Genomic DNA, 14,476 nt, shown 5'->3' on the forward strand with positions numbered 1-14,476 from the left:
CTTTCTTCTGCAACTGCAGTCTTAAACTCCCTATCATGGAATAAAGGGATTGTATATCCCACAATCAAATAATGTTACTGTTAGTCTGTCAGATTTAAGGTGAATGGAGGAAAATTCTTACTTGTCAGAAGAGCTTCACCTCCCTGGAATCTCTTTCTTTCCCTCTCTATTAAAGACTTTAGTCCTTTTAATCCCCGTGTCACACCCCTACCCTCCCTGACCCTCTGAGGTATTCAGCTTCTGGCATGAGCTGTCATTTATTTAGCAAGCTGTGAGTGGCCTGGGGGTCTCCAAACTCCCAGGTTTAGGAGGGGGTGCCCAGCCCCTGGTCTGGGTCTGGGTTGCTGAATTAAAGGCAATGAGATTCCCAACACTAAAATAAACCTTCTGCAGCATCGTTCATTTTTATGCCAAAAGTTTTTCTGTCTCCTTTTGTTCTAATAAACTTTGTACACGCCAAACAGGAAATGTGGAAAGGAAGAGAAAAGAAAAAGAATCCATATTTAAAATTCAATTTCCTTATCTTCTGGATTTTGTATGTTATTATGAGATTTTTAATTAAAATCTCAGCTCAGATTCAATTTCTCTAGTAAACAGGGTAAAAGGAGATGGAAAGGGAGAAAAATACGACTTAAGTTTATGAAGCTGTGGGTTTCATTATTCCTTTTTCAACTAAAAGATGGTAACAGCACACGTCAGATAGCTCTGGAGGAATTTTCTGGCTTCCTGTGTTTCAGGTGACTTAAAAGGAGAGATCAGCCTGGTAATGAATTGAGTTGGACTGTTAAATACTTCCAAGGGAAAAGAAGAAAATCCAATCCCTGCAGCTCCTGTGGCCCCACTGGAGGGATGGAGGAGTTCCCTCCTGCCCCATCCCTTCTTTGCAGAGTCCTTTCCTCCTGTATGTTTGAGAGTCCCTGGGTGTTTTCTCTCTGTAGCTCTATCTCATTCCCAACTGGGGTGAGCATCTCCCACTCACTGGTGTTGTGATGGCATCTCTATAGGACACTGCAGTTCTGGAAGCACCGTCATTGCTCATCTCTATCAGACACTGCAGTTCTGGAGGCACCCTCATCATTCGTGTCTATCGGACACTGCACTTTCAGAAGCAGCCTCATTGCTTGTCTCCATAGGACCCTGCAGTTCCAGACACACCCTTATTGCTCATCTCTATAGGACACTGCAGTTCCGGACACACTCTCATGGCTTGTCCCTATAGGACACTGCAGTTCCAGATGCACCCTCATGGCTTGTCCCTATAGGACACTGCAGTTTCAGATGCACCCTCATGGCTTGTCCCTATAGGACGCTGCAGTTTCAGAGGCACCCTCATTGCTCATCTCTATAGGACACTGCAGTTCCGGACACACCACCCTCATTGCTTGTGTCTATAGGACACTGCAGTTCCAGATGCACCCTCATTGCTTAGTCAATGCCTCTTGGGGAGAAGAGAGGATGTTCTTCTTTCTGCCACCATCCCAAGTCTGTGATTCTGAGAGGTTTAGCAGAACCTGCCTGCAGGCTTGTGCATAACACAAAGGAATTGCAATTCAGAGGCATTTACACTGTGATAAAGCCACTTTCATATTCTGCTGTCAGAGCCTCTCCCCAGGGACTGGTCCTGTATTTAGTGCCTTATGACTACTCCTGGCCCATCTCACTAAGCAGAAGTCAGGCTTTTTCCCACATTATCTCAGTGAGACATTGAGAACATCTCTGTCCCTCCATGGGGTCAAGTTCTTTTTTCCTGCTCTAAGATCTGCCTGCAGACATATCTCTCCTGTTTTCAGATTTGCCCTTTCTAGAGAAAGCCCACTGCCACTTGGAAACCCTGCATCCCCCTCCTCATGTGGGTTGGCTTTGTACTGCGTCTTCCAGCAGGATAGTCCCATCAGAATCTAGTTGTCCCAAAGCAGTACAAGGCTCCTAGCTGGTGATCTTCATCTTGGAATTGCTTGACTCTATTTTACTATATATAGGACATCAGCAACCTAATATGGGTAAATTGCAGAGTCTGTTATACCTGGAGCTGCTGGTCAGGCACTTGTGCCATTCCTGCATCTTCAGAGGCTCAGTTCCTAATGTACGTGAAGAAAAGATTACACACAGACACACACACCCCACTGTGAACAAATTAGAAAATTCAATTCTAAAAGCCGTATAGAGAAGAGCATTCTCTCTAGGAAACACACAGTGTAGACTTTCAGCTCTGCCCTCAATACAAGTGGCTTTTCATACAAATTCAGTTAGCTGCTAGGATCCAGAGCATCTTAAACTCTTCACTTGAGAGGGGACCTTTGCTCTATGTACGCATAGCTATGAGCAGCAAGGAAGGGCAAGTTTGAAGGATGATGCTCCTCTTTTCCCATCTGCAAGGTAGTTTTCCTACAACAAAGAATGGTCTGCTCCAAAGGTGAATTCAATTGTTCACTTCTTGTAAAAAATAATTTACCAAAGATTTGAAATGAGAGAATTGCTTAGGATAATGATTCAGTCAAAGCTCAAATATATAGATACCTCTTGTCCCTACCCCCATATCATAGTCTCCGCAAAATGGAACCTCCTCCCAAGCACTGGCCTATAGGTCTGAGTTCAAGCATGAGGAGTAGGATGAGATCAGGAGGAGGCTGCACTTCCCCCTTTGTTTATGATGCTCAGAGGCTATGGCTTCCTCTCTCTCTCTCTCTGTATGGAGAAGTAAATGCTCTTAAGATTTTCCCCCAGAGTTGAAACCCCCTGAAACTTCTCTCCAAGAGGAAGTTCATGAAATCGTAACCCTTATGTATCTACAAAAATAAATCAGAAACAATGTCAAATTCTGGGCGAATTACAGTGTTAATATCACCATCAAAACATAAAGGATGCAGAGATGATCTTCCCTACTATCTATCTCACATTCAACCCACTAGTAAGATCTCTGGAAAGAAAGCATATGGATTGTACGCCAGCCTATGGAGCCCTCATTGAAACTAGGAGTCAGCAGTGACCACACTTGTGAGGACTACAATGCCTCGTTTATTGCCTGGCTCAGAAACTCCTAGTTTCAAGTGGTGTAACAGTTCCAGATTATTGAGTAAGATTTCTTATTAGGCCATGTGATCCAGCAGACTCAATGGTACTAGACATTTCCAGGGTATATAATTTGAAGTCTCTTGGAAGCCCCAGTTCAAGAATCATAGCTCAGACCACTAAAGTTCTTGAGCAAGACCATGCCTCCTGTGTCAGGAACTATTTTCCATTTGAAAAAGCAGTTCCTGATGTGCTACTAGGACCTACTAGAGGTTGAGAAACTAACCACAGGACTTAAATGACCATGTGAGTGGAGCTGCCCATCAGGAAGCAGGATTGTCAAATTCAGAAAGCCTTAAGGTAAGCAGGAGTAGTAGCACCCCTTCATCATGCAACAGAAATGGTGAATTTGAAAGTGCGCCTGTAATGTGTGGCAGATGGGGGAGAAAACAGAAACCAATTATGGCTTCAGACCCAGCATTAGCAGTGGGGCCTTTAGCTTGTTCAACTCAGGTTGGTGAACAAACACTTTTCCTAAGATCGTAGCTGACTGTCATCTTGCAGGCTCAGTCATGGGCTGGATTTAACGTAGTAAACAAACAGATCTGAGTGCTGTATGAGGTGGACTATACCAGACAGTGCTCAGGCCTTGACCCACATTCTCTCGGCCTCTCTTTTAGGCTTTGATGGTAGTGTACAGTTTCCTACAAGCTTCTACTTACTTCAGACTGATAACTCATATCCCAAGAATGCACAGAATTTATTCCATTTGCTACTTCAGGATCTCTCTGGTGCTGCACATATTGGAAAAAACTCACTGACAGGCACGATGGCACAAACAGGATATAGATGCACCTACATAAGCTTTTCTCCCACTCCGCCTCAGGGGTACAATTCCTGGAGGTAGTCTGAATGCTCCTCCAGGGGCCGCAGACAAATCCAATCCGTTTCCCCACAGTGGTGCCCACATCCACACGTCCTTGTCAGGTTTTCCTCCTTTCTCACTCCTGTGTTTCCTCCCACCTGATTGCCTTCCAAAAATTTACTTGAACAGGGTCCTTGTCTTGGTTCTCCCTTCTGTGGGAACTTAAGCTAAGATGTATAATAAGTAATAAATGGATGACATAATTGATGAGGAGAAAGACACAGCTAACACTCTATACCTAGACAGTGGGAAGCTCCCTAACAGAAGCAGCAGAGTTCTGGAGTCTTGCAGAGGGAGCGATGGTGCAGCTGTGCTAGGAAAGCAGGGAGTTGTCATGGAGGAGCCGCCATCTGCTCCGGACCCTGAAGAGTGAGTGAGACCAGCAGGGTGGGAGAAGGGGGCCTCTTTGAGTTGAATAAAGGCATAGAGGGGTCGGGAGCAGTAGCTCACGCCTGTTAACACTCTCTGCATGTTATTTCTTTAATTCTGACATGAACTCCACAAGGAGGATTTTATTAAACAGCACTTTAGGAGGCCCAGGCAGGTAGATCACATGAGGCCAGGAGTTCAAGACCAGCCTGGCCAACATGGCAAAACCTCATTTCTACTAAAAATACAAAAATTAGTGGGGCATGGTGGTGCATGCCTGTAATCCCAGCTACTCGGGAGGCTGAGGCAGGAGAATCACTTGCAACCAGGAGGCGGAGATTACAGTGAACCAAGATTGCACCATTGTACTCCAGCCGGGGTGACAGAGTGTGAGACCCTGTCTCAAAAACAAACAAACAAACAAACAAAAAAAAAAAACAAAAAACAAAGGCATAGAATAGAGAGCAAAAATACAGGACCTTAGTACCATTCAGTTCTCTTCTGATTACAAGTGCCCAAAAAAGAAAAAAATAAAGTTAGATAAAGAGGGAAAAAATTGTCTCATAAAATCCAAAATATATTGTTTACTAACCAAGCCAGGGAAACTGCTCCAGGATAGGTTGAACAAAAGACCCCAATGGTAAGAGTGCCCCTCAATTTACAGCCTAAACTACAGATTCACTTAATTATTCCTGTGGGCCAAATTCCAAAAATTTCAAGGAAGGGACTCTGACTCTCATTGGGTTGTCTTGATATATATGTTTATCTTTGAACACATCAGCTGTGGCCAGAGGACTTGGTCCAAGTTGCATCAACACAGTTCTTATAATTCCTGCTGGAATAAGTGAGCCACTTCCTAGGAAAGGAGTTCTGGGCAGATGATCTGAAGGTATTCATCTCAGCTTACCTGAGGGGTGATTAGAAGTCACAAGTGAGCTGCAATGCAGGATATGAGGGTGTGAAACATGAATGGAAAAGAAGACAGTGAAGGACCCTGAATGCTACAGGAAGCAATGTGGGTTCCATCTCTAAGTCATTAAAATTTTGATGTAGGACTGTGTCATGATTTGCTATATATTGTAAAAGTGTAGACCAAACGGGTACATTTTATGAGAGAGGGAGACCACATAGGTGGTTATTATTATTGTCCACATTAAAAGTGGTAAGGGTTTGAATTCAGGTAAACACTCAGGGAAAAGAAAGAGATATTTCTGAGTCACAGGAGTGAGGGGAGATGTGGCGGGTTACACTGATTACCCGAATTAATGACATTCCTGTATCCACACACTTTGTTTGCAATGTGACTTTACATAGCTCTTCCAATAATCAGAAATGGAGTTTTTTTTCTCACTCCTTGTATCTGGTTGCTTTCATGACTTACTGTGGCTAATACAATGTCATCTTTGACCATTCCAAGTCTAAACCTCAAGAGGCCACATGTGCTGTTTCTTGCTTTCTTGGAACTACCACTGCCCTGTGAACCAGCCCGGGCTAGCCTGCTGGATGGTAGACAACACAGGGGGAGAGCTCTAGCTGGAGGAAAGACAGAGCTGCTTCACCAGCCTGAAGCTGACCACAGACACATGAAGGAGCCTGGCCCAGATCAGAAGAACCACCCGACTTAGCCCAACCTAAATTGCTGATCCACAGCAACATATGCTACATGAACAACTGTTGTGTTAAGCCACTAAATTTGGGGGTAACTATGCAGCAATAAGCTAAATGATATAGTTGACTTCATTTTTCAGATGAGGAGACTGAGACTTCTAAAAGAATATATATCCAACCCCTCCTGTTAAAACAACCAGGGCTCAACTCCTGATTCCTCTTTTTGCACAGTGTGCTCTTCTTATTGTGCCTTTGGTGGAAACCCAACAGGATTGATGTTAATCATCACGACTGTCCTTTACTGAACACATGCCAGTCTCTAACCCTGACACTTGCTGTGTGTTATACTTTAATTCTCACATGAACTCCATAAGGAAGGTTTTATTAAACCCATTTTAAAAACTGAGTATAAAGATAGGAAAAAGTTTACAGAATAAAATGTAGAGTGTCTGGGACTCAAACCCAGGTCTGTGTGTCCGCAGAATCCTGCATTTTCTGCTTTTAATCCAGAAAGTCTATTATCAAAAATTTTACTAGACAGAGTTTCATCATTACTCAGAACCATATGGCACTGTTGATTTTTCTCCTACTAAGTTCCATTGTTACATTGCATATTTTGTATTTCAGACTTGTATATTTTTATCATAATGTGCTTACTGGGTACCAGACACTTTGATTAGTGTTTTTTCCTGAATGGTCCTTTTTGATTCCCATGAAAGATACAAATACTATTATTGACCAAAATTAGCAGAAGAGAAAACTGAAGTTCAGTATGTTTAAGTCACTCATCCAAAGTCGTTTCTGACTCTAAACCATGTCTCTTTATCTGCTACGTTTACTGTCCCCTTTAGAAGCTGTTCATGTTGAAAGGAGTCCAGAAGTGGAGTCTCTTGGAATAAGACCTAAAGATAAGACCACATGTAGCCTTACTGAGTACATGAAGTATGCGGCTATGATGTATCCTGTTTTCACATGACAAATGGTGCTTTCTATTTCACTATTTTGTCATTCTTGATTCCATTAAGAACTTTGCTTTCATCTCCCTCTTTCTATTTTCCTAAGTCCCATTGTTTGAGTCTAAATCAGGTCTGAGCAAGAAGAGTTAGAGGGTACCTAGAACATTTTCCTTTAATGTAGACAGTTGTAGTTGGAGGTGACATCTACTAGAACAAAAAACTATTTTCTGGACGGCGCATTTGTTGTTATTGTTCAAAGAGAATTACAAAATTGTGAGAATCAGGCATCTGGTTATTTCACCTTGTTGACAAGTTTTCAAGCATGATTGATGGCTCTAGCTCTGACCCCAACATACACATGTGCTAATACTATAAATTCTCTTTTAGTTCATACATCTTGATTAAATTTCCAACATTGCTGATAGACTTGGTGAACAAACACCAAGCACAACAGCCTGATGAGGGGAGTGAGCCCAGGGAAGCAAACTGAGTTAACATAAGTGAATTAGGCAGATGTCTCAAGACTCTCTCATGGACCCATCACAATTATAAGATGTAACATGGATTAGGGACCCCCTAGAGGCCTCAGAAGAATTAAGAGGCAGGTGGAGCTGCACAGTTCAAGGAGTGTGAGTTGGGAATTCCCTCTCCAATGTGTTTCCTATTCTCTCCAGCTCTCATTCCTTCCTACACCAAACATCCATGAACACCCACCTTGTGTTCTCTGATACTGTCCTGAGCATGGAGGTGCAGGTTTGGGACAGCCACTGTCTGTCTCTAATGGGAGAAAGGCCCCAAAGCAAAGACTAGCCCAAATTCCATGATAGGGGCACAATCAAGATGCTGGCAGGGAAACTAGGGCAGCTTCTCTTGGGTGATGAGGACTGTGCCTCAGGAAATAAGCAGGACTGACCAAGGAAGAGAATTCCAGGTGGAAGGGACAGTGTGCAATGGCATGGCATACACAAGTGTCTAGCCGCTTTCAGGGTTTTGAGACTAGCAGGAAAGGGGGCCAGTGAGACTGAGAGACAGAAAGTAGGAGCCAGGTCATGCTTGTGAGACATCAGAAGGAATGCGGACTTTTAAAAAAGTTTTACCTTCCTTATTCCACAGAATAACATATCTTCCTTTAACACTGTTGAAAATTGCAAGATAAGTTCTGAATTGTTACCAAAATAGTGAAACAATAGTGTGAAGCATGGTATTGTTTTCTCAGACATTTTTTAAAAACTACTTGTTAGAGGCCACAGAGAACCTTTGAGGGTTTTAAGCTGGTGCAGATATGCACACAGGAGCTCTCTGAACTGAGCAGAAGGAAGTGCCTGCCTTTGGTGTCCAGCCCAGGAAGATCATAGTAATTATGGCCACAAAAGAAACAGAAAAGGGAGAGGCTGGTCTGGTGAGGCCTGAGGCAGAGACGATACCTGAGCAGACGCCACCACCCATTAAAGTCTGACCTAAGCTCAACTCCATTCTTTAGCTTTTCAGGAACTCCATCCTAAAAGTTTACACAGAGCTCGTGCATTCTTAGGGGGACTGACGCTTTCTGAACCAATCATAGTGATAGATAAATAGAGACCAATTGATTAAGTTATAATGAGAAAGCCTGCTTCCTGTTCAGAAGCCTTAATTACAAGGAGATTTGTGGATCTTGGCCTTTGTATTTTCTCTACATGAGGAAGATCACAGGAAATAGAATTATTCTCAGGAATTTCCTTGTTGGGCTTTATTCATCTTCCCAACTAATGTTCATTGAACTAGACACTCTGTATGATGTGGGGTGTGTATGTGTGTGTGTGTGCCCGCATAGGTAAGGAGAATAGTACTTACCTTACAACAATGGCTAAGAGAACAGCTGCCCTGAAGCTGCTTATGGTCTAATGGGGCAGATGAATAGAAACATTCATATAAATTTTTGAGCATAAGAAAGAAATATTAGGCCGGGCGCAGTGGCTCAAGCCTGTAATCCCAGCACTTTGGGAGGCCGAGACGGGCGGATCACGAGGTCAGGAAATCGAGACCATCCTAGCTAACACAGTGAAACCCCATCTCTACTAAAAAATACAAAAAAACTAGCCAGACGAGGTGGCAGGCGCCTGTAGTCCCAGCTACTCGGGAGGCTGAGGCAGGAGAATGGCGTGAACCCAGGAGGCAGAGCTTTCAGTGAGCTGAGATCTGGCCACTGCACTCCAGCCTGGGAGACAGAGCAAGACTCCGTCTCAAGAAAAAAAAAGAAAGAAATATTATGAGACAAGCAGGATCTGAGCAGACCAAAGCAGAACACAATACCTCCTTTCATTTTCTAGGAATTGCCTTTCTTTTGGAGTTGGTCGTATCTGATTCCCGGTATAGCCCTTGGCAGGAAGTTGTGGTATTTTCAAATAAAGTCATTAATAAAGATCAATTACTGGGGGATTTCCGAGGAAGTCGATAACAGGAGAGCTACTTATGCTAGATGACTAAACATGTTCTGCAGTGTGGGGGGCCTATAATAGTCTCCCAGGGCTACCATAACAGAAAACTATAGACTAGGTGGCTTAAACCATAGAAATTTATGTTATCACAGTTCTGGGGGCTAGAATTCTAAGATCAAAGTATTTGTTTGCTTGGTTTCTTCAGAGTCATCTCTCCTGGGCTTGGGGCTGACCATCTTCTCCCTGTGTCCTCACATGACCTTTCCTCTGTATGTCACTGTGTCCAAAGTTCCTCTTCTTATAAGGACACCAGTCATATTGGCTTAGGGTTCATATATATGCCCTCATTTAACCTTAATTACCCCTTTAAAGACCTTATCTCCAAATACAATTACAATCTGAGGCACTGGGGGTTAGGACTTCAACACAGGAATTTTGGAGAGACACAATATAGTCCCTTGCAGAACCATATGGCATGTTTGTTGAAGTTGAGATGGGCAAAATGTGTAACAGGTTTACTGCTCCGTCTGAACTAGAATCAGGATGTTTCTGAAAAGACAAGTTTACATGATAATATAAATCTAACTAAAAGGAACAACTCAGGGTGTCTTAATCAACAGACAGGTATCTGGACAGTGGGCTTGTTTAATGCTGTGGCACCCTGCAGTGTTCTCCCACAGTCTGGGAACCAGGGCACTGGCTGTGGAAGGAGGTTCAGCCTCAAAGCCAGCAAGTTCCCAACATTGACTTGACAATCTCTTTTAGTCTTTTTACTTTTTAGTCAACTGTTGTACTTGTAAGACACTCGTGATTTCAATATAATCAGTCATGTCATCCACCTTGACAACAAAGAGAATATCTATCAGCGCAGCCTGAGATCACACACATGCCTTTGCCAATTGAGTTGTTTTCCCTCCTGATTAAACATGCAATAAACTAAAACCTAGAGTTGTCTCCCTGTGTACTTTTGCTAAGTCATATCTCCCCTGGGCTTACTTAATTGTGGGGCTCCCAATCAAGACCTTACATTTGCCTCAATTGAGTTCATATTGTTACATTTGGACCATGACTTAAAAATGATGTTCTTCATCAATTCCAAGCTGTATGACCTTGCCCAAGACATTTAAATATTCTAGAATTTGGCTTTCTAACATGAACATTAAGGTTAAAAGACTTTCTTCTCAATGTTGTAGAGTGGATTAAATGAGATTATGTAAATGACAATGACTATTATTATTGTATATTGTCAACGTCATAATGCAATAAGGTAACTGAGGGTCTCAAGTTCAGATGAACAGTCAGGAAGGAGGAGACCTAGGAGTGGAGAACAGATTTACAAAGGGCCCTGTTCTAGTACTAGACATGCAATCTCTAGAGACTTACTGTGCACCCTGTCTGGACTTTGAAGTGATCTGCACTCTTGTCTAAACCTATCACAGCTAGCTGGGCTTAGCCTCTCTTATCTTTGCTTGAATAGAATCTTCTCTCCTTCCTTTATCCATTACTATCTTGATTGCATGCCAGGCCACCTACTCTCCTAGAATGCCAATTTTGCCACTCAAATTACTTGATGTTCTTCCAAGCTTTATGTCATCTGCAAATTTAATTTCTATCATCTATGTTTTCATGAAAGTCAGCCCGGGTACAGTAACTTCTATTCTCTTTCTAACTATACTGTCACTACCCCCTGGGTTTTCACTAACCCCTAATTCCTCCTCCATATCTGCCTTTGGTCTATTCCAATGGCTACCAGGTCTCTCCTTGGGAAGTCTGAGGTTTTGGGTTTGGAGTTGGGGACAAATGTTGTGTGCACAGAGTCAAGTTGTCTGACCATATGTAGGCAGTCGTAATTTGGGGTTGTTTGCATAGCTTTGTCCTGCTTTGCAGAGATGTTCTGGGGAAAAACAAAAAAACAAAAAACAAAAACAAAACAAAACAAAACAAAAGATGAGATTTGTGATTTTGTATGAATTATAGGGAAAATAATAATATCAAAACTTATTCTACATTTTAAGGTATCAGAACTAGAATTGTATTATTCTACATTTAAAAATATAACACTGGTTATAATCAAAGTGAGGTAAAGGAAACACAATGAAAGATTTTGTGTGTGGGATACGAGGGTAGGCTTCACAGAGGTGGCTGAGATGTGTCTTTAAGGCTTACCCTCAATGTCAATGAATGCCTATATTGTCCATAAGAATCTATCCATCTGTGCATTCACCCTCCAATGTAGTTTAGTGACCATGTTGGGTCACTTACTCCATTACATTGCCTAAAGTGAGCCTGCCGCAATGGAACTCTCCCACTACAAGATATGACTGTCACACAGCTCTGTGGATGCAGGAGTGGTCTGGAACAAAGGATGACAATGACTGTGAGTGATCATATTCTTCATTGACCTTGGATCCATGGCCATAGAACCACTTTTGCTCACCCTAGCAGAGTTAAGTTATTCCAGTCAGCCCTGAGCAGTTTCACAAGAGTGGGCTCATTTAGGTAGGACACCTGTTCTTTTCTTTTATCCATATTTTCCTTTCTACCAAAATCTACTATGTAGGGGCATTGGGCTAGGCAATCTTCTGGCATTTACAGCATCTCTGAGAGGACACACCTTAGCTTCTTCTTTCTATGTCCCTTGGTAGTTGACAAGGTTATTCTGTTCCCCTGTAACTTCCAGCTCTTGGCCCTAGTTCTGCCACCTGAGCAACTGGAGTAGAGAGAGGCTTCTACATTCTGCCACCTGAGCGATTGAAGTAGGATGCTCTTCTATATGGCCATTCCTCTTCAGAATGTGAAGTCACACTTCATATTCTACTGATATTCTTCCTGTGAAGATCCTTCTAAGCTCTTACCCCTTCCTCTCCTCCCTGCATCTTCCTTTCTTTCATCTTTTTGCCATTTGTTCCTTGAACATTTATTAAGAAGGCTTTGCTCCAGAAGCTCAGACTGCAATGTCAAATAAAATGCCATGAAATCAGAAGCTCCATGAGGGCAGGAGCCATATCTAGCTTTATTTCCACTGTATCCCCAGTGCCTAACACAGTGCTCAACCCATATGGGGGCTTAGTCAATTTCTGTTCTTGGCAGTCAGGCAGGAAGGCAGGCAACCACTTCCCTCAAGGAACTTGCTATACATTAGTGGAATAGACTTTTTCTGTTCAATGAGGTAAATCTAAAAAGGGAGTGTGTATATGGGACAGTGATATACCATGGAAATAATACCTAAATCAACCCAGGAAAGTCAGAGAAGAAGGCTTTACAGAGGAGATTTTCCTTGGATTGTTAATCCTTGGACAACAAGGAGGTGTTGACAGTATAGACAGATAGATAATAGAAGCGACTGTACCAGGGTTGACTTCCATGAAGACATAGATGATAGAAATCAAATTTGCAGATGACATAAAGCTTGGAAGAGTATCAAGTAATTAAGTGTTTGTCAGAGGGAAAAGTGGGATTTCAGCAACAAAAGTAGCATGTGCGACAGCACAGAGGCTAGTGAATACACCAAATAATGAGGACACCACTAGCATGTCAGTGTCTACTGAGCCTGGCTATGTGTGACCATGTTCCATGTGCTTCTAGTAGGAGAGATTAAAGAATGCTGTCACCACATGTGTTTCCCAGTTCCAAAAGGAGGAGAAGCTCAAGAAAATCCAAGCTGTATTCCCACCTAGACTTTGATCTGTTAATGACTTGTTTCTTATTCTTCTATTTTATAAGGCACAGTCAACCACACAGCTACTGTGTAATGCATCATAAAATAGCAAGTGAAAAAATAATTACATGTTCCTGAAATTGCTTGGTGGTTATCCTTGAAATATCAAATCATTCCAATGAATTACTTGGTAATGTAACTTTTCTTTTTTAATTTCTTGATAATGTTCCAATTTACTAGTCACAAAACTCCCTGACATCACTGTCATCTCAGCAGGGTGAATATTTTAAACAGTTTTGACAACATAATTATGGCTATTAGGTGGGTATTTGTTTCCCATCAACTAAATAATAACACCTTGTCCCAAGAATCTGGGTTTCTTGGAAGAATCTCAAAGTGCTTTACCAACAAGCATTATTTTTCTAAAGGGGAGGTTCGAAGGCCCCCAGTTGGATTCACGTCCCAGGTTGTGCATAAAGTCAGCATGGTTAAAGGATACCTGCGTCTAGAGATGCAGCTCAGGAGGAGAAGTGGTAAGACTGCAGCAGCTTTGCCACACCAAAGGGCCTGGTAGCTGATTGTACAGACGCCAAATTAGAGGGTCTCACAGCTTGATACATCCCCTTCCAAGAAGGTCAGGAATTTGGGTCTCCGCTATCTCTAGTGGAGATAGTGTGCTTATAAAGAGTGATGGAAAGTTAACTCTTTTCTGACTGAGACCAGTTCTCAGTCAAATTGTAAGAACTCATTAGAAGGGGTGGTGGATGTGGGCTCTGGATTGGATGGTTTGCATGGGAAAGGCCCCCTTGCAGGTAAGTCACTTGCTGCCTCCTGGAATTGAGAAGCCCTGGGAGGGGCAGTCTCTGCGGGGTCAGTAAGTTCTCAGTACTGAGTCCACTACAACAGCTAGGTAAGTCCCTGTAAGTCTTCTGTGCCACCAGACACGAGGCTGGAAGTTTATACCCAATGTATTTCTTTGTAGTAAAACAACAACCATGAAAAACGCTTACATAAAATGCATACTTTCATTAGCAATTAAAGTAACATTAAATAAAAACCACTTCTAATTTTCTGAACTTCTATTGAATAAACAACAGCAAACAAATGTTGTCAGGGATAGAAAGAAACATGAGTTTTACGTTGCTTGATCTTTCTGGAGAAAGGCACTAGGCAACGACACCTATAAAATGATTTTTTTGACTGGTAAATTACTTTGAATTACTTCAAATGAAATTAAATAAGTGATGGTCTGAGTACATCGGCTGGAACTTCGCAGGCCAGCAAGGAAGCTATGTCTTTTTTCCCTTTGGGTAATACCTTAGCCCAGTCATTCTAGAAAAATGGAGCCTGAGGCACATCTGGTATGTTAACATTTACTTGGAGATAAAATACTAGAATGGTAAGGGGTAGTTGTTTTACAATGTAGGTTTGATTATTATTCAGGTATAGTGAGGCCAACAGATCAGAAAATGACTGTCGTTAAAAAGACTGTTACAGGTCCCAAGAGGAGGGCACAGGCCATGCCACATAGGGCCAC

Source organism: Colobus angolensis, unplaced genomic scaffold (genome assembly GCF_000951035.1).
Source record: "Colobus angolensis palliatus isolate OR3802 unplaced genomic scaffold, Cang.pa_1.0 Scaffold17, whole genome shotgun sequence".
In the NCBI taxonomy this organism is placed as follows: domain Eukaryota; kingdom Metazoa; phylum Chordata; class Mammalia; order Primates; family Cercopithecidae; genus Colobus; species Colobus angolensis.